The sequence below is a fragment of the Lonchura striata genome, chromosome 2 (assembly GCF_046129695.1).
Source record: "Lonchura striata isolate bLonStr1 chromosome 2, bLonStr1.mat, whole genome shotgun sequence".
NCBI classification, from domain to species: domain Eukaryota; kingdom Metazoa; phylum Chordata; class Aves; order Passeriformes; family Estrildidae; genus Lonchura; species Lonchura striata.
Genome location: NC_134604.1, coordinates 2,478,019 through 2,503,863, shown reverse-complemented (window position 1 = coordinate 2,503,863; position 25,845 = coordinate 2,478,019).

The window sequence follows — 25,845 nt, the reverse complement described above, 5'->3', positions numbered from 1 at the left end:
CAGTAGGTACCACGCAATATGGGAAAAAATGGTGTGGTGGAAAAGCTAAGGATGAGGTTCAGGCTGCATTTGAGAAGCCTCCCAACCTTCTGGCCCAGAATCACACTGCCTGTGTGTGCACAGTGGTGCCCTGCCCACAGGAACCAGTGACATGGCAGTGCTTGTGGCTGCAGGTGATGGGTCTGACCTTGAAGACACATCCTCCACAGAGCTGTTGCACAGCTGGGTTGGATTTTCAGGCCACCTGAGTGTCTAATGGGCCAGGTGCACAGCTCTATGGATCTCTTTGGACCCAGGTACATGAATGACTTTGCTTGTAGCAATGAGGGTGCACAGCAAGATATGAGGTAAAACAGGAGAAAAGGAGACAGGGGATGTCTGAGGTGATTTCATGGCATTCATTAAAGCAGAAGAGCTCAGAGGAAAAATGTCCCCAAAAAACTTAGTACTTGATGATTTTGCCCCACTAGCGAGCCTAAACAGTGTGCTGCTTCCCTCCATAGAGATTTGCTGTCATCTATACCAGTAGGAAGTATAAAATATAAATTTCATAAATTTATCATCCTCAAACACTGCCAAGTACATTGAAAAAAATGTCCTGGCAACTGGAAAAAGGTTTCCAAAAAGAAAAACAACGTTTTCTTCTTAACATCCTCATTTTAAAGGGGTCTGTCACAGCAACCAACTTCCATCAACCTCCAGTACTATTTTGTAACTGCCAAGTGCTACCAAGGCCACCAGGGCATGGGCCAGGAGGGGAGAGACAAGAAGGTGAGGACCAAAGGCAAGGGCAGTTGGGTGTCCCCAGGGCCCCTCAGAACACAGGGACAGCTGAAGCTGCCTCCTCACAGACACTGCTGGCACTGCTCTGAGGTCTGCCCTGCCTCATGCTGCTGGTGTGGTAGAATGGGTGGCAATGAGTCTCAGATGGGTTTACACTGTGACAGTAGATTTGGACAGAGGGGAAGAATTCATCTCCACATATAGGGAATTTGTTTTATTTTTCTCTTTCTCATCCCAGTTTTCTCTTTCTCCCCCTGTCCTGCCTCAAGCCTGCAGTGCTGAACTGGCAACATCTCCTGCCTTCCCCCTGCAGTGAATCACCACCTCTCAAACACAACAAGGGGTGCTGACTCCTCTGCCTGATTGTTTAGGGAAGATGCTGTACTTGGAGACAGAAAGCTCATCTCCACCTGGAGAGGTGCAAAAGCCCTTCTGAAGGGATGATGAAAAGCAGTGCTTGGGATCTATGGATCAGTGCCATGGGGCTGTGTCACAAACAAGTCAGTTGCCTTCAAAATGCTGTAAAAAATAAGCCCAAATTGAGCATCTGTTTGAGCTGATGAATCAGCTTGGATCACAGATGTGGTTATTGCCATGGGGCTCTGGTCCTCTTTTCTTTCTCTCCTGAATTTGCAACCAGTCCCACTGATGTGGCAGAGTGGTGAGTGATAGAAATAAAACTCTTCCTTCAAGCCAGCTTGAGGTGGGGGTTTGGGGCCATGCTGGTTACAGGGAGTTACAGCTTCACAATTTTAATCCTTTGCAGATGCCTGTATTTGCATGTACTGATCTGATGCAGCTTAGATGAAAAGCTGAACAGTGTGGCCATGACTCACACCTGAGGTAAAAACAGGATAGGCATGTAAAATATCTGCATAAATTTACCTTTGAAAATTCATGTGACTGTCTTTTGAAGCATTTACAGGAGCTGACTGTCTCAAAGTGTGTTTGTAATTGGTTTTTTCGGGACACAGATACTTCTTAACCTCAATGCCCTGAAAACAGAGCAGCACAAGTGATTTCTGGGGCTGTTGTTTTTCCTTGATGGTCCCCAGGGTACATGAAAGAACCTGTGTGTTATTTTCCCCCAAGCTAGTGGCAGACATTAGAAAATTGAATTTAACAATCCAATATGCCAGGCATAAATATGCTTTGCATATCTCACACCAAACCTAAATGAAAGGAAGTTCTGAGTAGGCAGATAGCTATTTTTCAATTATATGGGACAAATGTGCCATTTCTGATAGCTTTGTCAGTAAAAAGCAAGAGCTGGAAATGCCAAGCTGTTTAGTGAAGCAGGATCAACATTCCTAATACTTCACAGGATCACTAATAGCTTTTGCATCTTTCAAGACAATCAGCCTTGATTGTTCCTCTGGATGCATTCCTCCAAAATTCATCCTACTAATTGCAGTATTTCAGAGCTGATATGTGTAAATAATAGCAAAGACTGTAAGCCTAGAGACTTTGAAAAGAATGTCCTGGTACCTTGGTGTTGTCAGATTTTTTTTGTGGTGAAGCTGTTTATAAAATATACAAGCTACAAATCAAAGGAATGAGATGTACTTCTATTTTATTCAGGAAACTTAGCATAAAAAGATGAAAATATATTTGTGAAGTTTACTATCCAGGGTGACAAGTTAATGTGTACATGATGGTGAATCTTCTAGAGACAATTTTTTTGCATCTATGAAACACAGTTTTTCAGAGGCCCAAGAGTAATATTCCACCTTCGGAAATTTACAGGCAGATGAAAAAAAGCAGAGGTTGTCTATTACAGACATGCCTTAGAATGCTGTGCACAGAAATTTTTCTTTCTGTATTTAACTTTCTCTTCAGTGATTTAACATTGCAAATAAAACCAGTTAAAGATCTTGTGCAAGCACAGTCAGTGTTCTCACATAAAAGCACCAGCACTATAATGAAGTGTTCTCTCCAAGGAGTTAAACATCAAGAATACTAAGTTAATTTTTTCAAGAAATTCTTCTGTTTGCATGTGCTTCGTTTAAGGCAGCTGGAAAGTGTGTCAAATTCAGTACCTGGGACTTGGGACATAAAAAGACATTGGCACATTTCAAAATTGTTTTCAAATTATTCTAGATAACTTTTGGTTTATTCTTATTAGGAAAGAACTGAGTTTTAAAAAATCATCGTTGTTCTTTATTTAGCAGCACAAGGAATAAAATATAGAAATTATAAGAAATAATGCACAAAGTTGTATTTCTGCCACAGTTTTCCCAGCACCTTGAAGCAGTGTTCATGTTGAAGTTTAGTTATTTTGGGGGAGTCCAGGATCCTTCTGGGAGATCCAGAGTCTGTTCCTGAACTCTGAAGGCTTTCCAGCCCAGCCATGGCTTGTCTTAGGCTGGCCAGTAGCATCTCTGTGGCAAGCACATTTCTCCCCCTCTCAGGATTTTCATCGAGGTGCACAGAGAGAAATGAAAGAAAAACCAATTTCTATTTCTGCTCCTTGTTTCTCCTATGTGGAATGTATTTGGAGAATTGTTTACCTGGAGTGAGTGCTTGGTTGGATTCTGGTGAGGATTGTTTGAGCTGATGGCCAATCCAATCCAATCCAACCCAACCCAATCCAACCCACCTGGGGCTGGACTCTCAGAGAGGGTCATGAGTTGTGTTAGAGTCAGAGAAAGTAGTATGTCATTTTATTATCCTCCTTTTATATAGTATATTGATGTATTTTAGCATAGTTATAATAAAGAAATAATTTATCATTCTGAATTGAGTCAGACATGGTATTTTTTTCCCATTGGGTTCGCCTGCATTTACAATACATCTCCACTGCTCCAGCATGGGAAAGTCTGAGAGCATCCATGATGATGCCTTCTTCCTCCCTCCTGACATGTTCCCCAGTTCTTTGTGTGAAGCTACATATCACCATCTCAATGCCTCTGTTTGTTCCCAGCTCTCCGATCCATAGATAGAAAGAAAAGGAAAAGAGAAAGACAGAAAAGAAAAAAAGATTTGTGCCACAATTCTGCTGTTGGAATACAGTTGCAAAGAGAAATGTTGTTGCATCTGGGACAGACAAGACATACTTAATTAGCAACTACATGAAGAAAATATAGCTACTTCCTAATTTACCAGCCTAATTTGCCAGCCACTATCTTTGCATTGTCCTTGCACAGATTTGCAAAGACTCCCAGCAGATTCCTTCTGCTGAAAGGTCCTAATCCAAACAAATTAAACACACTATCTGACTAAGGTATTACAAGGAATAGTAATAGTGTAGTGCTTACAGTGTAAGTTTTGATGGCTTCACCAAAAAAAAAAAAAAGAAAATAAAAGCACCGTGCACAATATCTTTAAGGTTTTGAACAACAAAACCCTTGCCCCTGTGAAGGGTCTTTGCATATGGATCTCAGCTATCTTACAAAGAACAAGTTCTACCACTTTTTGAGAACTTTTCCTTGTAGAAAGAAAGCAGAGAGAGGTGAGTCAGTGGTGTGCCAGGCTAGTGAGTGAAGGACAAACCTGGGGCCAGGAGTCTTGGCAAACAATTGTATGCAGGAACCACCAGACAATATCCTGATCATACAGACACAGATCAGACAATCACTGTGAGAGTGATTGTCCCAGTGTCATTCTGACCCTGGAGAGACATGACTGTAGGTTGCCCCCATTGAAAGCTGCAGCCAGGCTCCTGCTGCAGACAGGTCTGTTTAAATTTTGCAGGGGAAATCTCATAAAGGCATGGCCCCCTGGCAAACATGTATCCAGCACCATGTAGCACTCTTCCTGCCTTTAACTTGCCACTTAAAACTTCTAAATTACCTCACCAAAGCTCCCCATTCCCCTCTGGCTTACTGAAAGTTGTTAGGACCTGATCTTGGTGTAACATGGAGCTTGATTAGCTAGTGGAACAACACGCCCCCCCCCCCCAAAAGCCATTAAGTTAACCTAAAAAAGAATGATTTTTGCCAGATATAAAGTTAATCTTTACAGTCTTTTGGAAAATAAAGTCATGTCTGAAATAGGCATTGCTCTGTGCCAGCTTTCTTTATGACAAGATGCAATTACTTCATATTCCTCCTTGGTATCTGAACAGCAGCTAGAATCACTGGCTCTCCTCAACTTACTCCCACAGAAAATGTCAGCAGGATCTAATTATTAGAATGAAATGAATTTGCACTGATGCCTTCTTTCTTATCTGCATAATAGTTGAGCTAGGCATTCTTACTATCTCAGTTATGAGTTTGCACATTTTGTTATCTCCCTAGAAAAGGTGTTCAGATGTATAATACCCCATGTTTGACTAAGCTTAAAGAAGTCAAGCCTTAGGTGGAAACACTGAGGAACATGGTGGTATGGAGTGAAAGACTTCTTGTGATTCCTCAGTTTGTTTTAAGGATTTCTCCTTCATCTGAAACATGACAAGTTCTGGTTCTGCAACTCTTTGAGCAGGCATCCAGCACCCCTGTGAACTACAGCTTTGTCTTACATGTTTCTATGGGAATGGCCTAGTTCTCTGTGTGAAAGGAATGTTGTCTGACTGTGCTGAAAAGGCATGTGGGACACAGAGTACCATCAACCCAATGTGCACACAGCTCAGTTTCCTGCCCTTGGGCAGGGTCAGCTCTCTATTAAGAAGGTCCAGAACATATGAAGTAACTTTTATACATCCTCTGTTAATGCCACTGCTGAGGAAGGAGTCTGAATGTGTGACTGTGGCAAAGATATCTACAAGGAACTTAAAGCAGCTGCTGAGTCAAAGACCACCAGTGAACCAAAAAAATGCACAGGAAAGAAAATGTCAGAATAATCTTAAGGGGATGAAGGGTTCCTTCATGTCTAAAAAAAAAACTGCAGCAGGATTGATCAGGCACTGACTTCAAGGTGGCAGGATGGCCTGAGCTGAGCCCAGCCTGTTCTGTCATCCTGCTCATAATGATGAGCATATGTTTTAGCCCCCTGGTCTGCACCCTGTTCAGAGATCTAAAACTGGGGGCAGATTGACACTGTGACCACTTGTTCTTTATAACTCCAACCAAAAAGCCTCTCCCCTCCCAACCCACTGCTGCCAGCCCCCAGGAGCAGCAACATTAACAAACTTGGATGGAAGTCTGTTGATCCAGACTAAGAATTGGGATGTGAAAGGCTCCTCTCCACCATTTATCTGACCCTCTTAGACTTCAGGTTGAATAAGAAGTAGCTCTCCTTTTCCAGTGCTGAGGTTAGAGAGTATCCATGACTTTGCCAGGGGCAGACAGCTCCCTGTCTCAGGACAGAAGGAATGACAGCCTCATGCTCCTGGCACTGACTGAGGAATATTGCAGAATGAGAACCAGGTTCATGTCACCAACCCCAGGTTTTCACCAGTGCCATGCATTCCTCTCTCAGTCTATGTCCTGGCACAGCCTGGAGAGCAATACTCGAGTCTTTCAAATACCCAATAGCACTTGGAAAACAGCAAAGTATATAAATAACTTGACAATTCAGGTGTCTGTTTCCTCTAAATAAATCTGTATCTGCCATGAAAACATACCTCACGCTAAGCCAACAAATTGATGAAAACACAAATCTTGCAGGCTTTAAGTTAGACAGAGGCACTGAAGATCACTATCAATTTTAGCAGTCACAGCAAATGCACAGAAGAGGCTGATTTTGAATATTGTGGCTTCATTCTGAAGATTCACTTCAAATGGATTATTAGGAGTTGTATAAGCACATGTAAGTGTCTGGAGATCAAATATTAGAAAATACCTGTATTGTGTAGTACAGTTACATTATTTTATTGGAGTTTTCCTCTAGCATTTAATTTAGCCAGAGAATTAGTGATCCTTTTTACCTAACATTCCTTTGGATGCAAAAGGATGCTTCAAAAATCTGACAATTTATGCAGTACTCCAAATATCAAAGATCAAGGACTTATATATTATATCAAGTGATTAAATACAGCAGATGAGAAAGTCAAATATTGAATTCTCCCCCACTCAATTGCCTGTGACTTCTCTCAGCTGGTATAACCCTTCAAATAATCTGCATTTTTTTTTTTCCCCAGCACCAACACCATTGTTTTATATCCAATATTGAACTACTTAACATAATATTCAGTCCTTGAGCTTTGATGCTTGTTCTGAGAAGTACCAATAGAAGTACTAGTGGGTTTGATGAGGCGAGATGTGTTGCAGTCAGGTCCTAAGAAGCATTGCTTGTCAGAGCAGCTGTGGCTATAAACCAGACGACTGAAATGCAACAACTTGCTGGGCACAGGGCTCTACCTAACAGCTTAAAGCACCTCAATGTTGTGCAGCGTGGTGTTACTTTCCCTCCTCCAAGAACCTGGATAGATTACAAAGTTGTTATTTGTTCCAGCTAGCAATTACTCTCTATCACTGTTTAATTCTGAAACAGGAAATGTGTTGAGTGCTTCTCTCAAGTTTTCCTAAGAGGAGAAGATCCCAAGAAGATCTCCTGCTATGGAGACTAGACATTGCAGGGGTAGGCATAACATTTTTGGGCATTAGGAGTGTGCTGGGAATTCCACGTGGCCATGGGCATCCTCTAATCTCAGCTGTCCATGATCCTGTCCCTGTGTACAGGCAGCTGGAGTTGGAGCCCGGGTTTAGGGATAGATAAGGAGGTGAACAGATTTGGTTTTTCTGTTTGATTTTTATTAAAGTGGCATCACAGAATTTCCTTTGCACATGGAGAAAGAGAGTAGCTGGGCAGCCTTCTAGGACCTGAATGGAGGTTATGAGGCAGCTGGAGAAGGGCATGCAGTGATAGAACAAGTGGCGTGGCTTCAAATAGAAAGAGAATAGGTTTAGATTAGATATTAGGAAGAAATTCTTTACTGTGAGGGTGGTGAAACACTGGAAAAGGTTGCCCAGAAAGGTTGTGGTTATGCCATCCTTGGAAGTGTTCAAGGATGCGCTGGAGGGGACTATAAACAACTTGGTCTAGTGGTAGGTGTTCCTGCCCATGGCAGGGGGTTAGAACTACATCACCTTTACTATCCCTTTCAACCCAAACCATTCTGCGATTCAACAGCGACATCCCACTGTGTCGGATGCACGCTTAGCTCTTTTTCCTCTCAGGAATGCCCTCAGCAGGGAGTCCCACCTTGTTCCCTGAAATCCACCTGAGAGCCGCCGCGTAACCCTCCAGCAGAGGCCGCCTGGCCCTGGCAGCTCCGAGGGCGAGCTCCGAGCGCCGGCCCCGCCCGCAGCGCGGTGCCCGCGGCCCCGCCGTCCCTGCCGCGCCCGCACGGTGGCAGCGTCCGCCCGCGCACGGCGCCGGCTCCGGCTGCTGCTCCGGCTCCGGCTCCGGCTCCTGCTCCGGCTGCTGCTCCCTTTTCCCCTCTCCCGGCTCCGGCTCCGGCTCCTGCTCCGGCTGCTGCTCCCTTTTCCCCTCTCCCGGCTCCTGCTCCGGCTGCTGCTCCGGATCCGGCTCCGGCTCCTGCTCCCTTTTCCCCTCTCCCGGCTCCTGCTCCGGCTGCTGCTCCGGATCCGGCTCCGGCTCCTGCTCCCTTTTCCCCTCTCCCGGCTCCTGCTCCGGCTGCTGCTCCGGATCCGGCTCCGGCTCCTGCTCCCTTTTCCCCTCTCCCGGCTCCTGCTCCGGCTCCTGCTCCGGCTGCTGCTCCTGCTGCTGCTCCTGCTCCTCTCTCCCCTCTCCCCTCTCCCCTCTCCCCTCTCCCGGCTCCTGCTCTTGCTCCTCCTGCTCCTGCTCCTGCTCCCCTCTCCCCTCTCCCGGCTCCGGCTCCCCTTTCCCCTCTCCCGGCTCCGCCTCCGGCTCCGGCTCCCCTTTCCCCTTTCCCGTCTCCGGCTCCTGCTCCTCTCTCTCCTCTCCCCTCTCCCGGCTCCTGCTCCGCTCCGGCTCCTGCTCCCCTCTCCCCTCTTCTCTCTCCCGGCTCCGGCTCCCGCTCCCCTTTCCCCTCTCCCGGCTCTGGCTCCTGCTCCGGCTCCTGCTCCGGCTCCTGCTGCTGCTCCTGCTGCTCCGGCTCCTGCTCCTGCTCCTGCTCCTGCTCCTCTCTCCCCTCTCCCGGCTCCCGGCTCCTGCTCTTGCTCCCCTCTCCCAGCTCCAGCTCAGGCTCCATCTCCCGGCCCCGGCTCCCGGCTCCCCTTTCCCCTCTCCCGGCCCCGGCTCCTGCTCCCCTCTCCCGGCTCCGATTCCTGCTCCCCTCTCTCGGCCCCGGCTCCCGGCTCCCCTTTCCCCTCTCCCGGCCCCGGCTCCTGCTCCCCTCTCCCGGCTCTGGCTCCCGGCTCCGGTTCCCGGCTCCGGCTCCGATTCCGGGCTCCCCTTTCTCCTCTCCCGGCTCCCGGCTCCGGCTCCCCTGTCCCGGCTCCGACCCCGGCCCCGACTTCCCTCTCCCGGTTCCCGGCTCCTCTCTCCCCTCTCCCGGCTCCTGGCCCCGGCTCCCGGCTCCGGTTCCCGGTTCCCCTCTCCCGGCTCCCCTCTCCCTGCCCCGGCTCCCGGCCCCGGCTCGGCTCGCAGCGCGGCTGCCCCACCGCCTCCAGCCGCGGGGCCGCTTCCATCTCCAAGTGCCGGGCCCGGGCTCCGCGGCTGTGGAGGTTTCAGCCACCCAGAAGCTTTAGTTTTTCAGCCATAGCATGTGGTTCTATATCAGGACCACGACCATTTTAAGCCACGTAATTCCCATTCCCACGAACAGCAACCAGAGGAGGCAGGACAGGAAAGGTTTTTGGGGGAAAGTGCTTCTCTAGCCCCTTACCACCTTAGCTCCCCTTCATTTTCTCTCTAAAATTTCTGAAACTGCCTTCTCACCTCAAACATTTTTATGTAATTATTTTCGCCTTTAATTATGTAATTATTATCTTTAAATTCCAGGATATTTTGAAAGATTTGGAGTTCTCTGCTGAGAACTAGTTTTTAGTAGAACGAATAACAGGGAATCAGGAAAATCTTTACAAAACAAGGGGGGAAACCTGATTCTTTTCTTTTCCTTACCTGCTTCTGCTCTCCCTCATTTCATCCTGTTAGAGCAGAGCTGAGAGAGCCCCTTGGGTAGAGCATGCCATCATCCTAAGTGCTAAGTGAGGAGCCCACAGCTGTGGGAACAAAGCTTTACCTCAAAACTGTTTCCTAAATGAAGATTTGTAGCAAAAAGGAGCAGTGCTCAGATATTGAGTCTTTAATTCCAAAAGAAAGTTCTGGAATCTGTAAAAGCACCCCACAAAAGCGAGAGAAAACCAGCCAGCAAATCAGCATTCAAGGCAGTGTAAGGCAAAGCATGAAAAAAGTGGCCACGTTAAGGTGGAAAATCCAAGAACAGCCTGAGACAGCGAGAGGGCTCTCAGGGCAGTGCAAGACCTGGAGGCAAAGTGTTGCAGCAGATTCACAGCAGAGGGTTGAGGCTCATGGGATGACCACATGGTGCTAAAACCAAGTGAGAGGCCACTTGAGGTGTGGCCCAGGTTGACAAGGAGGCTCTGGGGTGCCTGCCTGCTCTTGCCTGAAGCAGGTAACCATTGGGGATGTGACTTGAAAGCATTCCTAGCAGAACTGTAGCATGTGTACGTGCTTTTAATATATAGTTTATTTAGTATTGAACAGTGTCTCAGTCAAAGCTGTGCAAACCTGTGTCTGCCTCACGTGCAAAAAATGGTGCAAACTGATCCAACATTTTAGTTCTGGTAGTTCATCCACTGTGTACCAAGGAGATAATTTTGGTTTAATTGCAATTCTGTGCCTAGAAGAAATGAATTAACAAGTCTGATGGTTTGTACTTGATAAAATTTTAAACTGTGCATGTTAATTCCCAGGATTTAATTCTATTAGTATAATGTAACCCCCCCCATGCTTTTTAATTTTACTTTCCATAGCTTCTTATCTTTTAATGTAATTTACTTAATAAAGCTTATAAGTTCAGCAGTAATATCAACGTTGTCTTCAGCTAAATAAGAAGGAATCCAGAAGAACTATGGTAAATTTGATATGATTCATTTTTAGCCTGCTTTTGCTGTTTCTTTTTGTTTTTTGGAAATAAGGGCCCTCTAGTAGGGTAAGTTTAATTTTGTTTTCCAACACCACACATCCTACAGCTTGCCCTGCAACCTTTAAGGGCTGGGCAAGGCCACTTGAACCTTTGAATAGAATTAGATGGTTTTTATTTCCTTGGGATTTCCTAGCCTACCACAAACAGGTCTGCAGTTGGCTGTGGGTGGTGTCTTGGACGTGGGCTCCTGTCTGGGCTCCTGAGGGTGCATTGGCTGAGGTTCCCAGCGGGTCCATGCTGCCAAGTCCACTGTTTTTTCATAACTTTACCACTTCGGAAAATTCAAAAAAGGTGAAGCAAATACCAGTGAATGCAACAGTACCGTACTTACATCTTGATAACAATAATTTGAAGTATATTGTGAGTGCTGGCAGCAAAGATGAAAGCAAACTTCATTTAGGTGTGTGAAAGAGCTGCAGGTGTTGATTGCTGGCACAAATAATGCAGTCTATATAAACGTTTGATCCTGCAAGCTTTTATAGTGCTGTGAACAAATCTTTCCTGATGAATGATGACTCAGAACAGAGCCTTTCACTTGGCATTTGATAATTCATTTCAATTGCTGCAGAAAATAATTGTTCTATTCAAGCATACCAGGATGTACTTACTCTGTCCCTAATGAGCACATTAGAGCAGGCAACTCATCCCTGTCTGATTTTAGCACAGGCTACAAACTTTATGACTGACTCATTATTCAGTCAACTCGCAGTCCTAAAGAATAAAACTTCAGTGAGTTGCAATGGTCTTAAAACTATTTTCCCTTTTTGTAAGTCACTCAGGTATTCACTGATTTGTTGGAAGGATCTATGGATCTTTTTGCAATACTACTGGTGAGCCTCATGTACTCTGTATTTTGCTTGAAAAGCTTAAAAATGGAGGACTATGATTTTGATTATGGAACAGCCTGACTAAAGAAAAATAAATCCATTTATATATTGCCTACAGTCAGAATGTGTCTTAAATAAATAGTTCAAATGAAGGCAGAGTTTTCAAAAAAAAAAAGTGGATGACTCAGAAAAGCATGTCATACCAGCACTTGGTATGCTGGTATTGCCTATGAGACTGCAGAGACCATTTAGCATTGCTTTTCAGGAGCCCTGAGTCATCAACAATGTCAAAAGACATGTATCTCTTGGGTAAGAAGCTGCTCTGCTGCATTGGTGACCCTTATCTCACTCAGGGAATAAAAGAGATGTTTGCTTTCCAGAGTATCCTTCTTGGGTTTGTTTCCATGAGGAAAGACAGAACTGGGTTACTCGGCTTCTTGGGGGCAGGAAGGTGTATAGAAGGAGTGAGTCAGCCCTTGACAAAACTGTCAGGTTTCAGGAATTTTTTTTTTTTTTTTCAGAAAATGGTTTCTAAATCCTACGAAATAGCAGCGGAAAAAATTGGTAGGTGTATCAGAGAGTGTGGAAAATTTGTGTACTTAATTCTCACTGGGGCACTCTGGCTGTCTTCAGGGAAGGTGAATGAACGCACCGAAATGTCTCTATAGTAATGAAAGAAAACTCATTGTGCCACTGGAGATTGAAGCTGCATGGCCCCGTGGGTAATAAATTGCTGCTATTCGGGCTCATGGGCGCATCAAGCTGATGCAGAGCACTCTAATGACCATTATAACTGACTGCAGTGAAAAAGACTGTTATTTAAGTACATTTCAAAATGTACTGTAAATTGGGCAAAGGTACAGCTGCACTTATGCACTGAGACAGCCTCCGGTTTTATTCGGTCTGACAGACTGTGCTCTTCTGAATTTAGGTTTCATCTGTGTGAGCTGAATGCTCTTATGGCCTTTGTCAGTAAGGGAAGCAGCAAAACCAGGGAGAAGGGGTCCTGTTCACAGGAGGTCCAGCTGGAAAATGCAGGTTTGGGTGAAGGCAAGGCAGGGGAGTGATGTTCCCCCACCTCACACAGTCCCCTAAATATCCTAGGCCAGCTCAGAGGTCCGAGGCTGGGAGGGAAGGAATATCAGGAGATGGCAAAGATTTCCAAAAGAGGCTCTTACCCCAGATATGTTGGTTCAGCTCTCTTTATTCTGTGCTGTCCATGTGGAGAGTGGGGCAAAAGAGGACGAACAGGAAATGTCAGGGGTCTATATAGACTTTGGACAGGGTGGGCTTCCCTGGCTCTCTGCCAGCCCCGTTGGGGCAGGAAGGAGGGTCCAGGGTTATCTTGATCAGAATCACAGGGTCCCAGGGAAGGGGAAATAGAGTGCCCATGAGCTCACTGTAACAGGGGAGGGTCCAGCCACCATTCACATCACAATGCTGCTCTTCCCTAAATACCCCTACTTGTACCTCGCAGCATCCGTGACCCCTCTGAAGGCAGTGGTTCTGAGTGAACCTAAGCAGGATCTTTGAGACCCAGAGTCGGTGCCTCACAGACCTTTACACAGCCAGAGGGAACCAATTTCTTTGCTTTATATGACCTTCAGGACCTCACAGGCCAGACTCCCCTCCACACTGTGCCTACTGTGTCAGGTTGGTTTGATTGGTGCCTACTTCTACCCCACTTCTTAAATTACTTGGTTTACAGAACATGAAGTTTCTTGGCTGTGCCAAATGGACAGTGAAATTGATGGCATACTGTCAGTGAGTGTGATACAGCCTTTAACTGGGATTTCCAGCTTGAGGTCCATCAGTATCTCTCATCTTATGCTTTTTATGGCTGGGTCCTTCATGGTCAACTTTGCATCTGTTTGGCTCTTTTGGACCTAGCTGAGTGTTTTTTCTTGGAGGGTAAGAGGTGGTGTGTGATGTATTCTTTTTTTTTTTTTTTTAATCTGAAGAGATCTAGTGGAAACTGTCATGCAATATGGCCTCTTAAATCAGTTTATCACCTGGCATATACATTGTGATCAAGGAACAGAGACGAGCAACTCGCAGTAAGCAAGCTGCCAGCAACATTTGGGCAGCCAACACTGCAAAAAATCATCTGTGTGAGCCTCATGTTCAGCACATGGGGTCAGACCTGTGCTTCCCAGGAACCAACCAATCCCACAAGAGTGTAGTAAATAAAGGTGGACATCTTAGCTAATGAATTAGCCATGGAGAAAATAAAGCACACAAATTGCAGTCAACTGCTTATAATTGTGCCCTTCCTAGAGAATTACTGAGTCAGGATTAGAGAATTATTGCATGGGTGTTTGCTGACACAATTTGGTTGCTGCATAAATTTCCAGTAATGGGTAGAAATCACACCAGGCTTTGTCAGGCAAAATGGAGAATTTTCTCTGGGTGAAGCCCATGAAAGCCAGCAGAAACACTAATGTCCAAAAGACAGGGCAGTTTTCAAAGGAGGGGCTCTATGGTCTGCATGAAACTCGAGGTGAGGACATCACCCAAATCCTGAGTGTGTCCAGAGCATCAGAGTAACTCTAAAGAGAAAGGAATGAACTAAAAGATTTTTCTCCCAATTGCTTACGAGTTTCCAAAGATTATCAACAAGTTGCACAGAAAGAGTTTGTTTATTCTCAACCTCTTGTTTTTTGTTTCTCATATCTGTGGATAACAAGATTATTTATGTCACCAGTCAGCTGATTAAAGTTAATTGGCATTTATTAATAGGTCAATGTCTTTGTTAATTTTGAAGCTGGTATAAACAATTCTAAAAAGTTTTTTTTTTCGAATGCCACAAATCTTTCTTAACTATTTCTTTTGGTATAATCTCTGTACCATTCCTGATTCTAGGAGAATTTCAAGGAAGCAGCTGACATTATGCTGGAAACATAGTATGAAAAAAAGGGATCCAATCAAGCATTTTTCTTACTAAGTTAACATTCTGCTGCATTTCTTTTATTCTGTCTATTTTTGACCATTTTTGAAAAAGCATGACAGCTGAATATCTTGAACCAGCTGAGGGAATTTGCGTTTAGACATGAAGTTAAAGATCAGAAGTTTTGATGTGTAACAGCTGTAGAGGAAATAGGTGCTAAACGCTGTCAGCCTGCCCAGATTAGGCTCCTTCAGGTAGACAGCTAGCTGGAAATAGTAGCACATCTGTATGAGACAGTTGTTCAGTGTTTGCACTGAACAAAAAATATATTTTGTCTTTACTAATTTCCAGCTTACAAAAGCAGAAAACCCCTCTCAAAATCCCATAAAAGTCAAAACAACAATAACAAAAACAAGGACAACAGAGATGCCTCCATTACCATGTAATAAAATCTCAGTCAGTTGAAGCCATTCCCTTTATGTATTTGGAATGTTTGGTACATGCATTTCACACCTGGCCCAATGGTCACTGATTCTTCTCAAGACATTTTATTGGTCCATTGCCTCAAATGCCTGAAATTCTTATACCTTCCATTTTAACTAAAAGTAAATTTTACCATGTTTTGACACTATGTTTGAACACCTGCCATCTAGTGACTATGTTGATGGGTGGGAACATGGTTAGGCAAAAAGATAGTCACAAGAGAAGGATTAAATACAGTTAAAATTATGGTCAATATTCTGTGGCATTAAGATTTCAGACCTGTGAGGAGTCTATGTTGGCGGATATTATTTCATAAGTTGTGTTGTTTTAACTCACTTTGTGACCTGATTTGGAAGAAAATTTCTTAATTAACATTCTACATATTTGACAATAAAGTTCAAAGGAATCAAGAAGTACCTAAAGTATAGATTTAAAAATAACTCAATTTCTAAAATATCTGATACTGGTTAAATATACATCTTCTATCTATGTTTAATTACAATTCTTTTTAAAAATATCCCCTTGTTTCAAGAATTAGGTCAGTTACTACAAATACCTTGGCTCATTTAAACAGTTCTGAATATTACCATTATGAAAACTGACTTATACAATATTTATAATTTCACCTATTTTTGGTTTTCAGGGAAATAAAAAATTCCTTATGCTTCTAAAACAGTGATAATAAAATAAAACAGCTTACTTGTGGTGTCAAGTGAGCCAGAAACTTGCAGTTGCCTGTAACAGTAAGGCAGAAGTGTGGTCATTTATTTCAGTGTGATCTCCATCAGGCTGTTGTGCATCCCTTTCTGTGAAAACAGTTTCTTATGACTCTCAGGAGCATGAAGGACTGTGAATTTAAATAGACAAAAAAAATTAGTTGTGCTTTTTTTAAAAGAAAGGACTCAGCCATTGCATTACACAGTCAAATAATTCTGCTGAAACCAATGAGACTCTCTGAGGGTTTTAGCTTGCTGCAGCTGAAAATTGGATCTGAGTCTGAAGTATTAGAGACTCAGGCATCATGAGCACCGAGTACAAGCTAAAGCTGTAAGTGTGGAAATCATGCATTAAAGGGCACTTTGGGCATTTCCCCTTGATGCTCCACACTGGGAGTGCACACCTCTCTCCTCTGATTATGGAGAGAACTGTGTCACCCTGATTCTTAAGATTTTCTAAAGCCTTCTGAGTTTACATTCTGTTAGAAAGCTTTCCCACACATTTTCTATAAACAACATATTGTTTTACATTCCTCCGTAGGAATAGAGGAAATTAATGTACTGGTGGTTTGTCCAATGTCTTTGAAGAGGTAGCCCATTCACTCTCCAATCCACTGTCACCTTTAAAAAATTATAGAAGTTAGAGTCAGAAAATAAACCTTCTTCTTTTTTGCCTTGCCATCGCAGTGGCTCGTGTTGTGCTTTCTCGTGTCCTATAGCAACAGAACTGGGCTACCAGCACTTGGGTTAAAGATCTAAACACATTTAATGCCAACAGTGTTAATAAACTCCCACTTCTTGTGCAACTGTCTAGTCTTTTCCATGTTTGTCCTAGGAGAAGGAGGGCATGCAGCTGGGAGAAGCACACCTTCCTGAAAAGGCACAGGAGCTGCGTGGGTCCCCAGCTGGGAGAAGTGACACAGTGATGCTCCCATCAGCTGCAGCCACCTGGGCTGCCTCTGAAAGCCAGTGGTGCCCCCAAACATGCAGAAGCAGTTGGCACAAGGATGATTTCCAGGTCAGGATTCTGAGCTTAGGATATAAATACAGCTGCCACTGGCTTCAAATGCTGGTGGATTGAAAAGTGCAGAAGGTTAAGGCAACAGTCAGGCAGGGGTCATTCAGTCCACTTGTTGGATCAAAACAAGTGAGTTACACAATGAAACCACTCATGTGATTTTTCCAAGCACAGACAGCAAGGCATCAGTGAAGACCACAGAAACAACTGAAAAGTAAAATACTGGTTGGCAGCTGCTAGATATGAAAGTGAGACACGGTTTAGGATGATGTAGCATATTCCTGAAATTGTCACTGCTCGTGTTTTGACAGCATTACAAAGGAAATAATTTTTCCAGTTTTGAAATATGCATTTGAACGTCTGTTCCATTAAACACACATCAGTATGTTGCCACCTGTTCCAGTCATGCTTGATAATGAATGGTATGCAGAGATAATACACCTGCCTGGCCTTGTAAATGTTCTGCAGGGAAAAATCAAAATTAGGTAATGTAAGTCAAATTTGGATGGATAGTCCTGTTACAGTCAACGTTAAATCCAGTGTCCTTAATTACTTTGTTGCCTGAATTGGAAACCCTTCAAATAATGAGGGGGGGAAATAAAGCTTCTTGACAGTTAAGAGCCAAGGGATATAATTTTGTTGCAAGGCCCATCAGTTACCCACAGATGACAGCAAATCCCCATGCAGATCAATCAGAGAGGTGATATAAAATGGAAGCAAGTGTTGGCACACACACTATTCAAAGATATTAAAGCTAATGTTGACATGGATAAAAATAAACCAAGTAGAGGTGCCATTGAGATCCCACTGAAATCAGTACAAATCTTCCATTTACACTGCAGGAATGTGATGTAGCTATCAAAAATAGAAAAGAAAATACACCAATTAAGGACAAAAAAGGGTTAACTTTCAGCACATACTAATTGACGTATCTGCTAACGTACTTTAAAAACCATCTTATTTGCTGTCTGAAAACTGGGGCTCTTAAAATAGTTTGCAAAAGCCTTTGTCTGAGGGAAACCTCACTCTTGCATCCTTGCAGAGCAGATGCAGGCTTATGGTGTGCTTTAAACCTCAGGGTAGAAATTTCTGCCTAGGAAGTTTTCCTGCATAAGACATTGAAGCTGTGGGTATCTTTGCTAGAATGACTGTGAAGTGCTGTAAATCAGCAAGAGATGAGAGGATAATATGCACATCTCCTGACTCATTTCTGCCTGTTGGGCTTCTACATGGTGTTTACTTGTGAAGAATCACTGCCAAATGATTCTGCTCCAAACAGGCTCTTGGACAGTTGTCCCACCATGGCATTTCATTACCCATCATGTTTAAGGAGGGATGAGTGACTGTAAGGACTCACTGTGCAGTTTATCAAGCATGCATGTGGCTTTTCTAGGTAGGAGCTGTGTGAAACTCAGAAACAGTTTGTTTTTGTTTTTGTTTTTTTTTTTTTTTTTCTTTTGAGAAACAAGGGTTTACAGGCCTGCAACCAGCAAATCACTTGCCTGCTTGTAAATCTGTAATGAGCTTGCAGTTGCAAAGACTACCTGTCTGTCACAAACCAGGTGCACACTGCGTGGCAGGTAGCTCAAATACTTTATATGTCTCATTTACATGTATATGTATATGTATATGTCTCATTTACATGTATACGTATATGTATATGTATATGTATATGTATATGTATATGTATATGTATATGTATATGTATTTCCCATGCAAGTAAATCAAGACTAGGCAGAAAGTCAGCTTTTATGACTGGTTAATATTCCTTTTGCAAACTTCTCCCCTGAGCAAGCTGTCACTGGACTGCAAGAGGCAAACTTCCCTCTCTAGATTTTCAGCTAGGAGTCTCACTGATCTGACCAGAAACTGGCTATGAGCCATGTCACTGAGATCCAGCTACTGCTGCCACTTTGGCTGAATTCAAGGATCACCAGTTCTGGCTCAGTAAATTAGTGCTCACCAGTTAGGATGCTAAACATACTGTTACAGACAAATACCAGGATAATTACACAGGGAGGCTCTGATACTATATAACTTAGGAGCTAATTTAGGCTCCCAAGTCACTTAGTCTGCAAAGAAATACTGATTCCCTCAAAGGAGAATTCAAAGCTTCAAAATTAAATATCTATGAGAGTTTAAAATAACTGTTGGGAACGTAGCAACTGTCCTCCATGATTTGTAATTCTTCTTGTACCTTAACTGGTCATGAAATTTCTCACAACCTCCTCGTATAAAGCTGTTGTGTGATCTTTCAGAAGGCTGAAAGACCTCTCTTGACCCCCACAGTACAGAAAGCTGCTTGTGCCAGGTGCCCCAATGGTCATCCTTTGGTATCAGGGTAACTCTACTATTAAATATGTTTACACATTGATTCCTGATGTTCTCAACTGAAATTATGGTACTGGCTTTATATAAAATGCCCCCGACAGCAAGTTCTTGACTTGTCCCATAATTCTGAGATGCCTGACACATTATTAATGTGCTTTCTTATTCCAGACTCTGGTGTGTGAGGCTCCTGTACATGATGAGTGTATCATGCACTCACAGAATTGTCCTATGAGTTGACACTGAAGCAAGGCCTGACACATATGATGAATTCCAAAACATTCAGCAATGTTAATCCCTGCATTGTGCTCAGTTCTTGAAGGGACTGATCAGCTTTGATACTTTTCTGACAGATGCCAATGGCAGAATGTTAAGTGTGATGTGGTGAGACACTTTATTTGACAAGATTTCTGTCATGTAATCACCATAAATACATGTAACGAGTAGAAACATAGAAAAAGAGCTGGAAAGGACCTTAAAATGTCTCACAGAACAGGCCAGATACCTTTCTCTAGTCTCCTCTTTAAGAACCCCAGAGATGGACCTTCTCCAAGTGGGCTATTTGCTGTCTTTACTGCCCTTAACTGAGTCAATGTGCTACCTAATCTTTTTTGCTGCAGATAAGGCCTACTAGTTTATGTCTTATTCATCATGGATGCAGAAAACATAAACGTCTCTTCTTTGCAGCAACTTTTTCTGTATTTGAAAACCATTATCATGTTTCTGCCTCATTTTCTCTTCCATAGATTGCACATTACCAATTAGTTCAATCTTTCTTTGTAGCTCGTGTTTTCTAGTTCTGTGATCATTTTCTAGTTCTCTGATCCTTCTCACACTGCATAATAAGAGCTTTGTGAAAGAAGAAAAGGAATCAGAGTTACTTTACTTATTATTACTTCAATTAATTATTCAATCACAATGCATTTTATTTGGGTTATTTCTAGTCTAAATTTATTTTGATGCTTAATAACATGCACACAGATATATCCCTATGGGTTTTGCTTCTGGGTTATATTGGCTCACACTGTGAATTGCATGTCAGGAAATAATAGAAGTCTACAAGACAAACAGAGAAATACAGACATCCTCTCTTTCTTGCTATGTGCTAGCTAATGCTCCCCTGATAGGACCAGATGCTTGGCTGAAGTTGTGTGTCTCCTACCATGTACAAGTGCACTGCAGAGCTGTGAGCAGCTTCAGTCTGGCTGTCCTTCCTCATCCTGGTGGGCACTGCCCCAGTCTCTGGGGCTTCTGCAGCTTCTGTTGCACATACCTGGCAGCCTGGGTACCCCTCTGGTCCTGTGGGAGTCCAGGGTTTCCCTCTGGCTGCCCTGGCTGCCCTGGGACCCTGGCAGGGGTCAGGAACCCCCCTGGACAGAGCCCCCAGAGACACTGGCTGTGATCTCTGGCCATGGAAAAGAGTTTTCAATCCTACAGGATGAATTACCAGCTCTGAGTGTTTGATATCAGCAATAATTAAGTGTGGCACGGTTGCAAAAGTAAAATTTTAGGGTTCTAGATTAGGAGTCCAAAGGGGACAAGATGGAGGAAATTGGGTGTGCCTTGTCCTTTTTCTCCTTCTTCCTGCCCTCCATGTTTCACTGTGGTGTTGGCATTTTTCTGTTGGTTCAGGCTGGGGACACACTGTCCAACGTAGGTGACAGATATTGGCACGTTCTTGTAAATCCAGCCCAGGGAGTTTCTGGTATTTAATGTTTGTCACATCCCACTGAGGGCAGAGCCCCACACGCTGCCCTGCAGGACAGAGCTGGGCAGGGCAGCAGAACATGTGAGAGATCAACAGAATAAACAACCTGGAAACCAGCACAGACCAATTATGGCTTCTGCTTTGGCAGGGGGCTGAGAGACAGAGACTTTCTACAATCTCAGAATCATCAATAGCTCAGATTCTGATATTTTCCCACAGACCCGTGGCTGACCACAGACTCAGTGACTGCAGCATAGCGAGTGGCAGGGGCTGAATTCAGGTTACACAGCTGTCCTTAGTGCCAGCCTACCTTGCTAACAAAGCTGCCATCCAAACAGGCTTCCTCTGGTTGAAGGAGAGAGTTTCCATGTACTGCCCATGATATGCTGAACAACACTGCTGAAGTGTTTCTGTTTATTCTGTTTCTGACCAAGCAGAAGCTTTCTTTCAATGGAGGTTGAAGTGACACTTTTAACACAGTTTGCCAAATCAAAATACAACAGTGGTCCCAAGGAGCTGTTACCAGAAAGAAGCTTCACTTCTTGACTCTTCCAGTTGAGTAGCATGTAAAAATAAAGCTACTGAAGTCCCATAGAATACTGAAATAATGTTATTATGATATATCATAATATATGATAAGTCTTCATATATAGATCATATATATGATCTATATATGAAGACCTAGTGCAATGCTTCCATGGATGTGTTTTTGGGAAAGTGCTCTGCCTGCAATGAAGGAAAGAAGAAACTTTGAATCATGTCTACCAAAGCCAACAGAACTGAGTAAAGGAAATAATGATTCTCATTAGCCTGAGTGCTATATAGAGGGATAGCTGACAATCAGAGTTAATCCAATTGCAAGAATAAAAAACTTTTCATGCAACCTGTTCCCTTAAGAGGTGCTTTCTTCATTTTCAGTCTGTAAGAAAGAAAGGAAGAGGAGATAAAAGCTGCTAGAAAGCTGTGCAATTTAGGGGAGAAAGGAGAGGAAAAAAACCAGAGGGGAAGAGAGGTGGAACAAAAGAAACTCACTCAGAGAAAGGAGAGCAAAGAATATCCACTAAAAATGAGAGAAATGCTGGCATCAAAAAGGGTTTTCAGCCTCAGAAGGCAGCAAGCAGCCAGGCACTGCAGGTGGTATCACCAACAAATCCAGTCTGCAGAGAGAGATACTCTTCTTGCAGGACATGCTGCTGGTGCAGGGGTCAGGAGAGAAAGTGTGATTTTTACAGGACTGAACTTCAGAGGGATTCTTTGAGCATGAAGATTCAAGCTGTTTTCCAGTTGCTGAATGAAGCTCAGTGATCTCTTTCACCTTTTGTGTTTCTCTTTTTTGATTGACCTGTTATTTGTAGACTCCTGATTCAATGAGCTATAATAATTAAAAAAAGATTGAGTTTTTAATTAAAGATATAATGAATTTGGATTTTACTCACAGAGAAAAATGTTCCATGTGGAAAAATTGATATTTTTATATAAGTATAGAATGCCTCTGTTGGAGCACCGTTTTGAGAGAGACACAACTAAAGAAATGGGATATGATAAGGATTTTGTGGATTGCTCTAGTCTCCTTTTTCCCCCATAAAATAAATTATGCATTAGCATCTTTGGTTTCCCTGGGTCATCCAACTCGTAATATCCCCCAAAGGATGCTCAGTGTCCTAATGCACCCAAAAGTGATGTCACATATGTGAATCCCCGTCATCGGAATCAATTATTCATAATTTGTCAAACACATGCTTTCCTTTGCTACTTTTGGCATTGCCCCTGCACAGGCACTGTTCCAAGGCCTGAGCATTTCCCATTTGGAAAGAGACTGCCTTTGGCACGCCCTGGCAGAGCCTGGGGTGTCCCCAGGAGGGGAGCAGGGCAGCAGGGGCAGCACACAGCAAGCCCACTGCCTCCTCCAGCCCTCACCAGGTTCCACCCCAGCACATCTCTCCAGTGCTGATCCATCTGTGAACAAACACAGAGACCAAACATGGTCTGTGGAGGAGGGGGTTTCATTTTCCCAGAGCCATTCATCCCTATGAATGCTTCCCATGTCCAAGCTCAGTTCTTCAGAGCTGCTCACAGTCTCTCTGTGAGCTGCAGAAGGAATAAAGCACACGGACAAGGCCAGGTTGGATGGAGCTCTGAGCAGCCTGTCCTAATGGAAGTGTCCCTGCCCATTGCAGGGGGGTTGGAACTGAATGATCTTAAAGGTCCCTTCTGACCCAAACGATCCTATGACTGTGTGACTTTCCATTGGATCTGTATTTCTGTTGCTTGAGTAATTTGTTTTAACAAGACATTTGTTGCCCTTTAACACTTAGTGGCTCCTTTAGTTAGGATTGATCTCAGTTATAAAATGAGCCCCACTCTCCCTGGCAGCTTTTCTTCCACAGCAGAGATGGTGGTAAAATGTGGGGTGGTGCTGTGCAGGATTTCACTGCTGGATCTATGAGCACTGGAAGTGGGTAGAGAAACAGTGCAACTGCTTGAGCCTGGCCCCATATCTCTGCCATTGGCTATTTTATGAAAAGGGAAGAAATTAATTTACTTAGGAGCCACCACTCCTCTCTGAGATTTGACTATTTGAAAGTCATGGAGAGTGGAATGGCAAAGCAAAAAAGACATACACAAACTGGGTTGTTTTTGTAAGAAACCAAGATAGAAACTGTGCTTAAAGTATTTTCGGGTACTGCACTGACCTTGAGCTCTTTCACTTCATTAATTCTATGATTTTATCACCACACTTTTGAATTAAAAAAAATTCTCTTCTCCCTTCCTGTGAAAAAATTCACAGGAATTTAATACCTCCCTCTCCCACCTCTCACCAATCTCCCCCTTTTTTCAGCTCTCATAATCCTTGGTGTGATAATGGCTAAGGAAACGGTTTCAGACAAAAGTCTGGTCTTTTAATTTTGATAACCTTCCTGAGCAGCGAGGTTTGTGTGGGATGGAGATTAATGAAAGCCAGGCACAATGCACCCTTCTCATAGGTAGAGTGAGAAGCAGATAACCCTCGGGGAAGCAAGTGGTTCGGACGGGGAGTAAGTAATAACACATTTTAATTTTTCATGCATCCCTACCCACTGTTTAATGGAAGGAGAACCCCCAAACGACAAGCAAGGAGAAAATGGAAAGGATGCAGCAGCCTTGCCTTTGGATGGCCCCAGGTGGATTGGATTGGCCATCAGGCTCAAACAATCTCACCAGAATCCAACCAAGCACTCACTCCAGGTAAACAATTCTCCAAACACATTCTCTATAGGAAAAACAAGGAGCAGAAATAGAACTTGTTTTCTCTTTCATTTCTCTCTGTGCACCTCTATGAAGAATTTTGAAAGAGAGAAATGTGCTTACTACACTCCCTCACAGACTTTCTGCATTTCACAGCTGGTCACTACCAAGAGATGGTGTAGATGTGCCTAGAAAAAAAAAAAAAAAATTTAGCTGCTTCCTGGTGTTTTAACCAGAAAGTTAAACTCCACTCTTAAAAGTTTCCCCATATCCTATACTGTGATGGGACTTAAATAAACCTATAGTACATTTGATGCTTGAATTAGTTTTAACTCTTTGAGTATAGCTGTTGGCCTTTGCTAATCTCCCAGCACATCACTCAAATTGCATTAGAACGAGTAATTACTGAAGTAATCATGGATAAATAGCTCACTTCTTGACTTTTTGTCTCATGAAATAAGCTTCTAAAAATCATTTCTGAAGTGTTTCTTGAATGATGACAACGCTCTGTCATTTCTGAATGAGTCTGTAGCTCAAGGGAGTTGCTAGAACGAGGAGGGGAAAGGAGGAAAGGCTGCAGTACATGTACATAACAAAAATGATAAACTGAAATAAAAAAGGAAAATTGTGAATTCACATGGGACAGCTTGAAGCTGTTACCCACCATGACTCCTTCCTGTCTGTGTTTGCATGACGAAGGTGCAAGAAGTGAAAGCAGAAGTGAAGAGAGCATGGCCAGACTGCAATTCCCCATTCAGTTCAGTGCAGCTGGTGGATCTGGGCTTCTGGGACCACAGGGACCACCCTGACATACAGCACAGAATATGAGTAAGAATTATTGAGTGGGTCAGACAATCTGGAGATCAGTCTGTTTCCATGAATTACTAGTTCAAGTAAGAGCCTTTCAGTTTCCATAAGGTCCAGAGAGCCGCTTGTGGGTCTCAGATTCAGTCAAAGAGAGAAACTGAGTTTCTAGTCAGGCAGAAGCCTGAGAAAGAGTCTGAGAAGAATGTAAATAATTCTTCATCTCTCTTGTTGTTCACATTGTTTATAGTTGAGTTCTATCACTGTGCATCAAGCACTCTGCACCAATGCTGTGGGTTGTTTTCACTTCAGGACCAATGGAGTTGGTCCTCACGAAGCTCTGGATAAAAGAGCAGTGTATTTTGAATTAACTGGAGTTTTACTCTCACAGCCTTCTGAATCAGAATCTCTTCATTCCTGTCCTGCCTCGACAGCAACATTTGCTCACTTGTCAGCCCTGTCACTTTTATGTTTGCTGTTGTTCTCCTACAGCCCAGACCTGTGCAACCAACTCCAGATGAATTTGGTGACAGCAGCCTCAGGACTCTCCCCTTCCTGGCTGGGTGGCAGGTCCACCCTTGAGTCCCAGCTCCTTGCCTGCAGTCTCACTCTGGATGCACCTCAGACAAGTTCCAACATCTTGTGTTGTGCTTTTTTACTTTTTTACTTTTAGCTGTAGCCATGCATCGACCTCTCTTTTACCTGTTTGCTTGCGTGTTCAGCTTGCTAAAACCGTGGCTGGGTTTGAGCAGTAACTCACCAAAAAGCTCAAGAAACTGCTTGTTTCCACACATAAATAATCATAACAGACAAAAAATTATTCAACTTGTTTCACATTCTAATAAACAAAAGCAATGCCTATGCCGCTGACCCATATTACATTTATCCTGTTTCTTTCAGCATCAGAGTTTCAGGGGCAGAGCAGACACTTGCTGGTAAGATTGCATCTCATTTTGGAAATTTTGCTATATTCTGGATTCCCCTCAGACACCTTGAAACTCTCTCTTATATCCAAAATATTACATACCATCAAAGAATTCATCTTGCAGCAGCAGATAGTTTCCTGACAACATGTTTTTGATGAAAGCTT